Source organism: Eubalaena glacialis, chromosome 17, assembly GCF_028564815.1.
Source record: "Eubalaena glacialis isolate mEubGla1 chromosome 17, mEubGla1.1.hap2.+ XY, whole genome shotgun sequence".
In the NCBI taxonomy this organism is placed as follows: domain Eukaryota; kingdom Metazoa; phylum Chordata; class Mammalia; order Artiodactyla; family Balaenidae; genus Eubalaena; species Eubalaena glacialis.
In genome coordinates, this window is record NC_083732.1 from 83,030,660 (window position 1) to 83,045,383 (window position 14,724).

Here is a 14,724-nt window from a genome sequence, read left to right on the forward strand (position 1 = left end):
CATACAGTGTGAAGTAAGTCAGAAAAAGGGAAACAAATACTGTATGCTACACATATATATGGAATTAAAAAAAAAAAAAGAAGGTTCTGAAGAACCTAGTGGCAGGACCGGAATAAGGATGCAGACGTAGAGAATGGACTTGAGGTCACGGGGAGGGGGAAGGGTAAGCTGGGTCGAAGTGAGAAAGTAGCATGGACATATATACACTACCAAATGTAAAATAGATAGCTAGTGGGAAGCAGCTACATAACACAGGGAGATCAGCTCAGTGCTTTGTGACCACCTAGAAGAGTGGGATAGGGAAGGTGGGAGGGAAACGCAAGAGGGAGGGGATATGGGGATATGTGTATATGTATAGCTGATTCACTTTGTTATACAGCAGAAACTAACACACCATTGTAAAGCAATTATACTCCAATAAAGATGTTTAAAAAAAAACGGGGGATTATGTATCCCAAGTCGCCCTGGATTTCCTTTTTCTCACCTTCTCTCTATATTTGGAAGCGATTTGACCCTACAGTGCCAACCACCCAGCTTCTGACCTAGAACGATGACCGAGGAGAAGCGTGTATTGGGAAATCAGGGTGAAGCCCAGTGCGGCCATCCACTAGCCATTTTTGTTATGTTAGGCAAAGTATTTCATCTCTCTGAGTGTTCTAGTCTTCTTATCTTTAAAACAAGAACATTAGTGTTTATCTTACAGGGTTGTTCTGGCAGATAAGAAAAAAAATCCAATGGTGTAAAAGCATTTATATGACCTATTCCTGGCATATAAATATTACTTTCTTCCCCAGGCATTCAGTTGTTGCCTAGTCAATTCAGACTGAATATGATTTCATGAAACAGAGATAAACAAATGAAAGATTATCGTGATCATTCACAAATGAAAGAACGTGGAGAAAATTGTTATCACGGAAGAGGAATACTTCCTACAGAATGGAAGGGATGGAAGGCCATTCAAGGCAGAGGAGTGGAGGGAAGGAGACAGAAAGAAATGAGAGACACAGGATTCATGGCAGGAAATGTGGATTCCAAACAAGGAAGGGCTTTAGCTGGACTCTAGGCTCAAAGACCTAGTTAACAGAGACACGATCAGTAAGTGCGCTTTGTGATATGACCTCCGTGGACACTGGGGAGCAAGTCACAACTTCTGTCACCCTCTGTCACTGGTTTCCGTGTTCATTCTTTTTCTCTGTCCCCCTGAGTCAGGGAGCAATAATTCTTTCTAAGCTGGCTCCTGAACATGCAGTTAATTTAGATCTATTGAATTTACAGGGTTTACCTTGCTTCCTTTATAGTAAATAAAGCTGTATACAGCTGGTGAAATTGATTAATGGCTCTGGGTGAGCGGCAGCATTTAATCAATGGCAAAAGCTGTTTGTTGGGTACAATCTGGAGGAGAGGGGAGCTTGGGGCAAGGACCACAGCCTTGGGGCAGGACAGGTGAGCCCCAAGGAGGGAGGAGTTGCAAGCTTGGTAGGGCGGGAGCTTCCTTCAGCAAAAGAAGGGTCGCTAGATTGTACTTATTCAATCTAGACGATGGCCTCATTGCATTTTCTTTTTACATCTGTTTGGCGGGGGATAATTGAATTATTATTTTTTAAAACTCTATAATTACATAGAAAACATGAAGAGAATTTCAAATAGAGAAAATAAAAAAAAACACCTCTCATCCAAAATAAGTCAAAGTAGTTTCATTTTATGTTCATATCTTGTCACTGATGGCACACATGTGTCATGTTTGCATTTTTATTTTGTTCCCCTATGACCCGTTCTCCCCAGGCATTCGGAGACATTGTTTTAACATGTAAATCTGGTCATACTATGCACTGCTTACACTCTTCGGAATCTCCTTCAGAGTCTTCAGAATACTATTTCAAGTCCTTAACGGGCACAGCAAACACAGCCTTACACAGTCGGGCCCTGCTCATCTCTCTGACTTTATCTCCCATCAATATCCTCCTTATTTGCTAGATGCCTGCAAATGTCCCCCCGAGTTTGCTCTCAAAGCTCAATCTCTGTCCTGCTTTATCTCATCTGGCACACTCTCACCCTATTTATCGCTTGATGATTCCAAGGCATCCTACATGTGTCAGAGAGCTTTTCCTTACTCTAATCTAAATTAGATTCTTGGGAATTCCCTGGTGGCGCAGTGGTTCAGAATCCGCCTGCCAATGCAGGGGACAGGCTCGAGCCCTTGTCCGGGAAGATCCCACATGCTGCAGAGCAACTAAGCCCGTGCGCCACAACTACTGAGCCCACGGGCCACAACTACTGAAGCCCACGCACCTAGAGCCCATACTCTGCAACTGCAGCAAGAGAGGACACGCACAGTGAGAAGCCCGCGCACTGCAACGAAGAGTAGCCCCTGCTCACCACAACTAGAGAAAGCCTGCACGCAGCAACGAAGACCCAACGTGGCCAAAAATAAATAAATAAAATAAATAAATAAATAAAAATAAATTAGATTCCTTTAATTAAACTATATCAGAGTACCCTGTACTTTCCTACTTTTGCTTCCCTCTGGTTATTGTAGTTTGGATGATTTTTGTGCCATATCCTTTTCCCCCTTAGATTGTAAGCTTCCCGAAGGTGGAGAACATCTATTTATTCATCACTGCAGATGGTGCATCTGCAGAAGGCCTGGATCATAGTGGAATCATTGTTGATGACTGAATTTAATTATAAAGACTGACTTTTACATTCTTCCCTTTTCGCTTAGCATCACATCATAAACATTGGACGGCAATGATGCATTTCATTGGTTGCTTACCATTCCATCAACTAGACCTAAATTATTTTACCTATATGTAGTCGGGCAATTGAGTTTTGTCCATGATTTCATGATCCTCAATAAGGCTTACCTTTTAACTTCCAGTGACTTGTACACTTAAGAATTATTCCTAGGAAAAATGGGTTAAATTGAACGGAGTATTTTCTTTGTTCCATAGTTGGAAACGCAATCATCAGAGTACTTGTCCTACAGCATGCTGAGAACTCCTGACTGGAGGGAGGAAAAGTGAGGTCTCACAGGCAGATTTAGGAACACAGCAGGGGGCGGGCCAGGTAGAATAGCTCTCTCCTAAATGCAATTTGTTGGGACAAACTCAACTTTTGACTGTATAGTGAAATCCACCATAGACCATATACAAATAAAAGGCTGTGGCTGTGTTCGAATAACATTATTTACAAAAACAAGGCAGACAGGATTTGGCCCTCGGGCTGTAGTTTGCCAGCCTTTGTTCAAGAGCATTGAATCAGATGTTATTTGTAAAATGCTCAGCTCAATGTCTGGAACATAGAAGTACCTAATAAAATAATAGCTGTTATGGAGATTATGATGATGACCACTGTGACTGGCATCTGTCTGTCTACTGGACTTGGCTGCCTGCCGTTACCCTGAGGTTTCTTGGATTCTGACATATGTAACAACGCACACTTCCCGCCAACAGAGCTTTGCAGAGCCTAAGACTTCCCTTGGCAAAACTCGGTAACTCCCCTCTCTTTAGGTGTATTCCATGATCATGCAGGAATTCCTAGAGGCCTTTGCAAATTCCAGTGCTTTCAATTGGACACATTAGTTTAAAGCATATAATTACTTCTAATTGGGTTCACGGTCAATGGGCCGCAGTGCTATTAGAGACATAATCGATGATCACTCTGTTGGGCAGTTCTAGCTCAATACCATCTCCTGTCCAAGCCTTCTGAGCGGTTGAGATTTGACCACATATTAGGTAACACCCAACAAATGAAGTCTGTGGCCTTGCACTCAGCCTGTGATTACTGCTGTATTTTCCATCTGCTTCGGTGGAAAATTGTTGGCCGCAAGCACAAGAGGAAGCAACTCTCAGCAAGGTGTAGAAACAGGAGGGCTGATGCCCTCCCTTCTGTGTCCTTATGGCTCCAGAGGCAGAGAATAACGTGGGTGCATGAGAGAGGCAAAGGCCACGGTTACGGTTAATTATGTATTCAGCTCAGCAGACCTTGGGAAGGCACTTTAAGGTTCATCTGGGCTAATTCTAAGCCCCTGTCAGAAACACCGGGATATCCAGGCTTTTCCTCACTCAGAAACTTGTATGTCTAGGAAGAGGGGCCCTGGCTCCGTCAGCTGTGTCACCCATGTTCCAGCGACCTTCTCACCAAAGAGTTTAAGGATGTAGCTCGTTGATCTTGTCCTTGGCTATTCTAGCTTTGCGGTCCTGCTTTCTTTCTTCCAATGATCATTTTTGAGGCATTCCCCACAGACAACTGGAGCTAAAGACAGAGGAGAGAGTTGAGATTCTGTCTCTAACATTAACCAGATCTGTGGCCTGGGTGACCCACTAGCAGCCTCTGTTTGGGGGGCTAGATTAATGCCAAGGTCACTCCAGCTCTAGCCAGCTGGGTTAATGAGTGGTGCCTGCACTGCCGTGTTTGAACCTTCCTTGCCCACATAAGGGGGTTTATGTCTCTCCTTCATGAACTATCCTATCTGGAGTCCAGACTCAGGACTGTCAAATGCTGTTGAGGATAATCAATGCGTAGGGCAGTTGGAGGTATAAATGGTTTTATAAGTTAATTCATTCCTTTATATAAAAAATTCTTATATAAATAATTTTAATAAGTTCAGTGCAGCCAGAAAAGTAAATTAAATGAATGATCCAGTAACATGTTATTTCTTAAGCTCCTAATACAAGTGTTGTTACAGTAAATGATGGAAGAGACAGACAAGGAATGAGTGAGGCACCAAGCCTCAGCCTCAGCATAGAGTTATTGCTCACATGGGCGGTAAATGGTAGAGCCACCAAGACCAAGTCCAACTCCATCCAGCCTTGGAATGAGTTCTGATCAAAGTGGAAACCAACTTAATACTGCTGACCAAATCTCTGAACACACCAGCTCACTGTGTCATAGCTCACCTCCCATCATGAGATTGGTTCCATCCTTCTAATTTTACAGATAAGAAAACCAGAACTCAGATACATTAGGTAATTTAAGGACACACTGCAGGAAATCAGCAGTTGAATCAAGATTAGGCTCAGAACTGTCTGACCCGAAGGGCTATGGTGTGAGTCTCTGTCCTGCAGTGTCTCTCTGCCATCTGGAAGATTGACCACTCTGTTTTGTGGGCCTGGTGGCCAACTTGCCCCACGGGAATCGGGACACTTTTTCTGAAGCCCTGCCGTATGGCCTGGCTTCTGTCTTGGTTACTTGAGTTTCTCTAGTCCTCCACTGGGACTGACATTTTCACTTTGGATTCATTTAGTTGTTTGGAGTCTTGAAGAATTGCGTATTGCTTGCTGGTCATGGTTCTGTGTCCCAGATTCTGGTCCTTGTACCACCAAGCTCTGCATGAGGTCAGCTCCAGAGAGACTGGTCAACCAGAATTGATGAGTTTGGGGAAGAGCCCAGCTCCTCCGTGCCTGTTTCTCTACCTGCCTACTGAATTGCATTCACCCTCTCAGGGCCACCCGTACTTTGGCCTGAGTCCCATGTGCCTCACTGGACACTCTATCCTGTACTGCTCTTCACCCAACTTTGAGGCCATCTCTGTAAGAACACCTTAGTAGGACAGAAAACAGTTTTGAAGTTACTTCCTAGCTGTGGGATCTTGAGCAGACCACTTACCTCCCCTGAGGCTAATTGCCCATCACTGAAGGGGGCATGATACAGGTACCTCCCTCACAGGGGATGGTGAGGATGAGAAGTAAGGGATGTGGTGATTGCTTAGCAAGCGGTGATTTTGTTATAGTGGCTTTAGTTGTTGTTAATTGGTCTTTCTTGGGGTTCACGCTGCTCTGGTGGTGGCCATGACCTTGTTTTGCCCCTTTGCTGTGAAGTCAGCCTCACTCTCATGCTTCCAAAGCTCCCCAGTTTACACAGACACAAGGAAACAAGTCTGGCAGGCACATAAGTTAATTAAGAAAATGAACCAAATCAAAGGAGGCAGAGGTAGTTAGGAAGAAAAAAAGCCAGAGAATTGGGTTCAAAGTGTAGTTGTTAATTACTTGCTCTGGATTATAATGCCAAGAGGGTCCATCAGCTAGAATACAGGATGAAGGAAGGAAATAAATTAACAGAGAAACTCTGCCTTGTGTTGATACTCTGTAATAGGCCAGAGTCCTTGCGAGTAATTAATAGCAAGTTAGGAAGCCGATTTCCTCAGCAATTGAAGGAGTCTTTGTAGAAACGTTTTTAAGGATAGAAGCGGAGATCGTGGAGGAAACTGGGAGCTGTGTCACAGGAATGAATCACTGTTACTAATTCCTGAGGGAAGTCACACTCTAAAGTAGGGATTCCTTGACATGCAGGGTGATTGTAGACTTGGGGGCAGCAGAGGTCTGAGAAGACGAACTGAGTGGCTATCATAAGACCAGAGGTGGAATCTGAGTTCTTCTGACATTTGCTCTGTGCCTTTGGACAGCCTCCTAACCTCTCTGAGCCTCACAGTTTTACTCTGTAGTTGAAGGACAATACAGACCCATCTAAATCTCAGGGCTCTTGTGACCGTCAAGTGGGAGAAAGGATTTTGTGAATTTTTAAGAGCCTCGAGATCTGAGCAACCATGATGATGAAGATGATGGTGATTATGGCGGTGATGATGTTGACAAGGATTCAGGATCATGTGAGGTTGAAGTTGACTCCTAGATATTTTAACCTAAAGACATTCTATCCTGAATGTCTTCCCTCTGGCTCCCAGATGCCTTGATTGGGCACTTTGTTACAGGACATCTGTAGTCCCTGATGACATGTTTTCTTTCTTTTCATTGCATTGCCATTGTGTTTTCTATCCATTCACCAATATCTCATTATATTGTTTACTATAATCCACCCTAGTTTCTCTTGGGTGAGTGTCAGGGAATTAGGTGAATAGATCTATCATGTGTTGTGCTGTATGCAATGCCAGGAGCTGTACATTCCTCATGTTACTACATCCTTTTAGAAAAACCCTGAGATATATTTTATTAATCCAGTTCTATTGAGAGAAGGGAGGCATGTCCAACGTGATACAGATATTAAATAACAGAGTCCAGAGTTAAGACTAGATCTGTTTAATTCTTTTCGATAAATAAACTCACTCTCAGTGTGTTTAACCTTGTTTGTTCAGCTAAGCTATGTTTTAAGCTTTGCATAGGAAAGTAATTATGGCTGCTGTAAAAAGATCCTCAGGAAAAAGAAGCTTTAGTCTAAGCGAAAGGTATATTCGTTGTAGTGAAGGGTTAACCCCCATCCCCAAATTAGCCACCAGTGCTAGTAGGAAGCTTCCAGGTTAATTGAAGAACATATTACTCTGATAGAGGCTGGTGGTGTATTTTATACTTGCACTGTCTCCACCACCCTACTGGTCACCAAGAGCAAGGGTGCTCTTTTCAGAGCTAGCAGTCATATTTGAGTTGTGCTGTCTGCCAAAAGCAGTGGTGGCTTTTGGAAGCAGACTTCATCTGGATGTGATTTGTAGAGACACAGTTGACACCTCCCTCTGATAAAGGTACCACGCAGCTTCCAATGCCAACCGTACAAGCCTCTTGGGAAATTCAGGACTTAAATGTGAGTTTTCAATTTCTGAAAACACAGATGAGATAAAGCAACACTCTCCAGAGAGGAAAGAATAGAAAGATTTTTAAACGTAGTGATTGATAACAAAGGCTGAAAATAGTGTTTCCCCAAGCACGCAGACATTCTGTGGGCGGATTAATAGGTGTTGCATACGATGGGAGTTCTGTATGCGTGTAGATGTGATCAAATTTGTATTTAAATAATATTACAGACTTTGGATACTGCAGGACTGACAGTATTCCTAAGTTTCTTGATCACCCTTCATCCCCACCACCACCCCCATCCCCGTAACATCCCTGTGCTCCATCTCTGCTCTAGTCGTCACAAGAGGTCATTGAGATGCTCTGGAACAGAGCTCAGCAGGTTCTGCAGATGTGTTCTCCCAAGCTCTTCTCAGAGGTGAGAGTTAGCTGTCCCACTTGTTATTTTAAATAAAACATGATTCAGAAAAGAAAATATCATATTTATGTGCCTGGATTATGTGTTTTCCACCCCTTTTATTTAGGCATTTCTATAGTCAGCCTTAGAAACCTTACCCTGTAAGCTTTAGTTTATGGAGGACACGCAAAAACACATATCCCCTGGACATGTCCTTTAATTTTCTTTCTGAGAACATTCACTAAACAGCTACTATGCACCAGATCTCTGATAGGAACTGTGATTTGAAAACAATAATATCTAACTGCTAATCTCAAGGAGCTCAGAGTCTGGAGTGTGTGTGGGCAAAACAGGAACAAACAAAAACACGGTGATTATGTGCTCTGATAGTAATAAGAGTAGAGATATAGGAAGGATATACAACCTACCCTAGGTGAGGGTATTCTAGAAATGAGAAACTACCTTCACTGATAAATTGAAAAAACAAAAGCCAAAAAACAAAAGAAAATATGAAATAGTTTTGAAGAAACTTCTAGATCAATGTAATTATGTTACTGATGGTCTATGTGAAACTGTGAGGTCTTCCAGATGGAATTCTGAAGATTCTGTGCTAGCCTTCAAGCCTCCCTGGCTTCCTTCTCTAATTTAGGTTTTGCATCTTAGGGCACATAATTAAATTACTCTTATGTGTAAGTAACTGAGTCTGTTGAAATAAACCAAAAGCAAGCAGTTATTGATTTTTCTATAAAATGTAAGTATTTTAATTGCTGTGTAAGTTGCTAATAATCTATAAGCGTTAGTTTTGTTTAAGCAACAAGCCAAGGAAGAGTAAGATTTAGAAGACCAATGCATCTAAGTAGAATACATTTCCCTCTTCCCTAAATATCACTGCCATCAATCACTGTTTGATACTATTATAGGCTTATTGCTAAGGTCTTAGCTGATTTCAGCCTGTCCATTTTCCTAATGATGAACTTCTGAGCTGTGCCTACACTGAGGATTTCCAGAGCTGACTTTTTCTATAAAAACTAAATTAGTGCAGTGCACAATGGAACATTACTCAGCCATAAGAAGAATGCCATTCTGCCATTTGCAACAACGTGGATGGACCTGGAGGGTAGTATGCTTAGCGAAATAAGTCAGACAGAGAAAGACAGATACTCTATGTTATCACTTATATGTGAGATCTAAAAAATAAAACAAATGAATGAATGTAACAAAACAGAAACAGACTCACAGATACAGAGAACAAACTAGTGGTTACCAGTGGGGAGAGGGAAGGAGGGGGCAAGGTAAGGGTAAGGGATTAAGAGATACAAACTACTAGGTAAAAAATAAATAAGCTGCAATAATATATTGTACAGCACAGGGAGATAGAGCCATTACTTCATAATAATTTTAAATGTAGTATAATCTACAAAAATATCAAATCACTGTGTTGTACGCCTGAAACTAACATAATATTGTAAATCAACTATATCTCAGTAAAAAAAATTAAATAAGTGCAGAGGCATTTGAATTGAAGATGATTCTCTGTTGTTTACATAGAAACGTGAATGAATCCCACTTAGAGGAACATAAAAGAAAAAGTTCTTCCCATATTTTGTTTCCCACCCAGAAAGTGATTCTCAGGGGAGGGGAGGGGCTGTTTCAGTAATATTGGGGAAGAATAATGACTTGTGCTAAAATAAGGGTATTATAGATGGGATATATAGCCCTCCGGGGAGTGACCATTCTACAGCATAGCAGGCATAGCACATTTACGGTGCCTGGTATATCGTAGGTGGTCAGTAATCATTCTAAATGAGTGAAGATGGATTGAATTTATAGTTCTTTGGTGATTACAGCTGACTGTATAGCAACGCTATTATTTATCAGATACATTCTTGGAGATTAACTCGTTTGCTTCTTTGGTGTTTTGCAGTTTTGGAAAGTGTCAGGGGGAGAGCCAGGTGCTTCCTTTTCCAGGCATTTCAGTGGGAATCATTTTAATAATTCCTGTGAACATGTTCAGGAATAGATCATAGCTGTGCTCAGACCTCCTTTCCTTCCTGCCAGCTTTAATTACCTAACTGGTGCTACAAGGAAGCCAGCCTCTTCTTTCCCCTCTCACCATGGCACGGCTTGATTCCCTGGCTGGGGATCCCAAATATCTTTTCATCCATACTGGTGGCTCTCTGACTCTTTCCAACTCCAGACTCCGAGGCTGGACCCTGAACACTTTTGCTCTGGGTTGCACTGCATGTCACTTCTCAGCCCTTTCCAGACCTTTCTCATTCATTCTCTGTCTTTTAGGGTTTCTGTCTAGTCCTAAGACCTGATATTTGAGACAGTGAAGCCACTTCTGAATTCACGCTGCTCCGCTGGTGGATTGTTCCATTGATGCCCCCCGATGTTCACACTTCTCTGTGTCCACGCCCTGGGCTAGTTCCTACCACCCTGCCACTGAGCTTGGCCATGCAACTTTTCAGCCAGTGGGATAACAGCAAATACGACGGCTCCCAGGGTAGAATCTGCCTTTGGACTCACCTTCCTATGTCCACATCTCTGAGTCACCCACGTCTGATCAGCTGATTTTGCCCCAGCCCTCACTTTTGCACCATCTTGAGTAATTGTTTGGACCCGTGTTTCCCAGCTTCATCTTGTCTGGCCCATCCAGCGGTTGCCCTAGTCTTGGTTCAGCCTTTGTCAGACGCTGCAGACAATTCCTAATAGCAGAGCCCCTGCCCTGTGCAACGGGGGGTGCTTCCGGGAAAGAATCCATAGACCGGTTAGGGAGAAATAGCTTGAGAGGCAGAGATGCCTCGACTCTCAGAACCCTGAGAGGATGGTCTAGTGAGCAGCAGGTGAAGGGATGAAGAGCAGAAACAGGTGTGGGGGAGGCACGTGAACCACACACCACCAGCCTTGGAGTGAGAACAGCCAGCCTGCTGTTGAGCCCCGCCCCGAACACAGATGGACTCACAGATCCAGAAAGGGCAGGCTTGGGAGAGGTAGGACCGTCACTGGAGACAGACTGCGGCATCCAGGATCACCAGGCGTTAAGACATCTTGCATAGTCAAACAGCATAAATTGGGTCAAACCCTCACAAGTCCTGAAATTTTGTAGCACAGGGGAAGCAAGTTTTCCCAGTGTCAAACACCAACTACTGAGTTAATGCTGCTTAATGTTAATTAAACATATTAATATAGTTCAACTGTAAGGGAATCTGTAGAGCTTCTCAGATAGTCCTCAAAAGGGCTGAGAGAGGAGAAATTGCCAACTCAGAAAATGTTCACGAAGGTAATTACATAACGGCAGAAATCCAGGCAAGATGTACAGACACGGGTGTTTCATAAGCAACTTTTAAAAAAAAAACTGCATTCATTGCGTTTCATTTTATTTAGCTTCTCCCCCATATTTGTGGGTGACACACAGACAAACACCAGTCAAATTTTTGGAGTAAACGGATTTGCATTTGAGTATCAACAATGCCATTTAGCAGCGTGCGGCATTGAAGCAGCTACTTCGGCATTTGAAGCTCGGTTTTCTCAACAAATGAGAAGAAAAGTTATAGAGTGAGCCTGAGGATTGAAGTAGATTAAAAAACAAAAACACTAAAAAGCAGCAAGTACAGGGTCTGGTACAGTAGGAGCACCAGCTATAATGTGTTACCTCTGTTATCCTGAGCATTTTAAAACAGCTGGTCATTTCCCCATAATTTGCAGGAGAAGATCATAAAAGGAAAGCAGAATTCTGACCTACCTGCCAGCTGTGAACCACGCCTCACCCCAGATGTCTATTTGTATGACCACCGTATGGGTTCATTCTTTCTCTTGAGAATGAGAACCAAGATAATCAAATATCCTCAGCTATGAGAGAGCTGAGTGGAGGCAGCTCAGAGATGAATAGCTGAAGAGCATAAAGAATAAGGATGCTAACATATACGTATATGAGGAATGCTTTAAAATCGCTTTCAGAACAAAGGAGAGAGAGAGAGAAAAAATTTGTACAACACGTGGACTCTTTTGTAGCAGAATCATACCCGGGGTTGATGCTATTCATCATGAATTATATGGTGGCGATGTGTTTATACCAAGTGTTCAAGAAACTTGCCAGATTGATGAAAAATGCATAGGTATGCACTTTAGTCTGACGCCAGACATGAGATGGGGGAAGAAAGAACCAAATTGGAAAGAGGGAGATGGAAGGACCAGTAGGAGGCTTATGGGATAGTGAGGTGAGGAAGGAAAAAAGGTTTTCTTACTAAGACCACACGCATAACACCAGCAAGATTTTCATTTGACTCTCCCTAATCGTGTATTCCTAAGATCATGATAAGCTCTAAGTTTTGAGATGGATCCAGGGACATACTGAAAGCGGCACCATATGAATGGGAAAGAGCACAAGGTTTGAACCTGTGCTGTCCTGATTCCAATTCCAACTCGGTCAGTGTCCGGTGTTAGGACTCTGGGGGGTTACTTGCCTTCCCTGACCCCAGTTTCCTTGTCTTTGTAATATTGGCCCTAATTATATTAGTGAAACCAAATGAAAGTTGAGTCAGAATTCTCAAAACAAGCTTGGGCTAGAAACTTAAACAGCAGAAGTAAAATCCAGACAGAGGCCTTTAGGGACCCAGGAATCCATAGAGAATTTCGAGGTCAAATCCAACCAAGGGTTGACCTGGAAGGCAAACACAGAAACTCCAAAAAGTGTGGGAAAGGACTTGTGTTTAATTCAGACTTGCATGTTACAACACGACTACCTCTTGTGCTCTCTTTCAGAGCTTATGTATCTGTGTATACAGTGAAAAACCGAGACATACACTTAGCTAGCTCTTTAAACTGTACAAAATAGTGAACAAAACATTCTTTCTGACCCTGTCTTATCCCAGACTCCTGTGTCACACCCAAATCAATCACTATTAGCAATTGCTCATGTACTTTTCCAGAGATTTAAAATCATATACAAGAAGAGACACATGGAGATGTAGGTGAGATGTAGATACAGATGTATGTGTAGATAGAGGTATAGGTGCAGATACAGGTACAGATGTAGGTGTAGCTGTAAATATAGATGAGATAGATGCATGTGTAGATATAGATGCAGTTCAGATATAGTTGCAGATGTAAATGTAGTTGTAGATGTAGGTGATCAATAGATGTATGTGTAGTCGTGGATATAGATGTGGAGGGAGATATAGGTATAAGTGGGAGATACAGGTGTCGATGTAGATATAATTGTATATGTAAATATAGATACACCTGTAGATGAGCTATAACTACAAATATAGATGTAGCTGTAGGTTTAAGTGTGCATATAGGTGTAGCCATAGCTGTAGGTGTAGGTTTAAGTGTAGATATTTCACCATACCCCCCCTCTTCTGCATGCAGTGGGTAGTACACTTTTCTCACTTTTCCACAGCTTTCTCTCTCACTCTTCTTATCTTGGAGTTGGTTCCGTAGCACTCCAAAGAGATGGACTTATACTTTGTAAGCACTCACAGTTCTCCACTGTGTACATGAACTCTCACTACTTTTTTTCGGTCCCCTACTGCAGAACATTTCAGTTACATCTATTTTTGCTTTTTTTTTTACATCTATTTTGCTTTTCACAATATTTTTTTTGTACTTGTATTTTTGGAGTATGTGTCTGTTAACAAATTCAATGAAGTAAAATTTTTGTGTCCAATAGCGCTTTTAAAAGCATTTAAAACTTTTATAGATATTACCAAAATATAAGGCCCCAAGTCCCAGGTAAATGACTGAATTAGCTTGGAAAGCACAGTACTCCAACTCTGGCACCTGACAGTAGTCACTGCAAATAAGTCTAGATCACCTCTTTTGTGTCAAGCTTTATTCATCTATTTCTACAACGAGTTAATGCTTAATTACCAGAGAGCCATCTGACCACAATCATCATTGAGCTATATATTATTTCTCTCTCATTAAGGAGTACTCCATTATTCTCAGTCCTTTAATATATTAAATCTGTCTACATCACATTCTAGAGATTTATAATTGAAAAATAATGTTAATTTAATCTCAAATGCAACTCTCTTTGAAAAGTACAAATATTAAATAATGGAAGTGTTAATTTTATGTGGTAAACCTTGACAGAAATAACCACCTAGGTAAATATACATTTTTCACTAATTCTTAAAATATGTCAGTGCTACGGGGATTGAATACGGGTCTTATACGAAATAAAACTCCTTTCTAAATATTATTGTGGATCCAAATGCCTTTCACTATTAGGATATAGCTTGTGGATTTTAGGCTGAAATAAATATAAAATAAAGCAATAGAAAATTCTTTAGGGAATGATGTAACCTCTTTCCTTTGATCAGAGGAAGCTAGGACAGCCGTGAAGTGTGCCTGACTTGTTTGAATTCATGCTGTGTAACTTCAGGTCTCCCTGGTTGAATGCCTATTTACATTGTAAGAAAATGTGTTTTTGAAAATGTGTTTTTATTTTTTAATGTTTTTAAATTTTTAAAAACTTTATTTTATTTTATTTATTTATTTTTGGATGCGTTGGGTCTTTGTTGCTGTGTGCGGGCTTTCTCTAGTTGAGGCAAGCGGGGGCTACTCCTCGTGGCGGTGCGTGGGCTTCTCGCTGCGGTGGCTTCTCTTGTTGCGGAGCATGGGCTCTAGGAGCGCGGGCTTCAGTAGTTGCAGCACGCGGGCTCAGTAGTTGTGGCTCGCGGGCTCTAGAGCACAGGCTCAGTAGTTGTGGCACATGGGCTTAGTTGCTCCGCGGCATGTGGGATCTTCCCGGACCAGGGCTCGAACCCGTGTCCCCTGCATTGGCAGGCGGATTCTTAACCA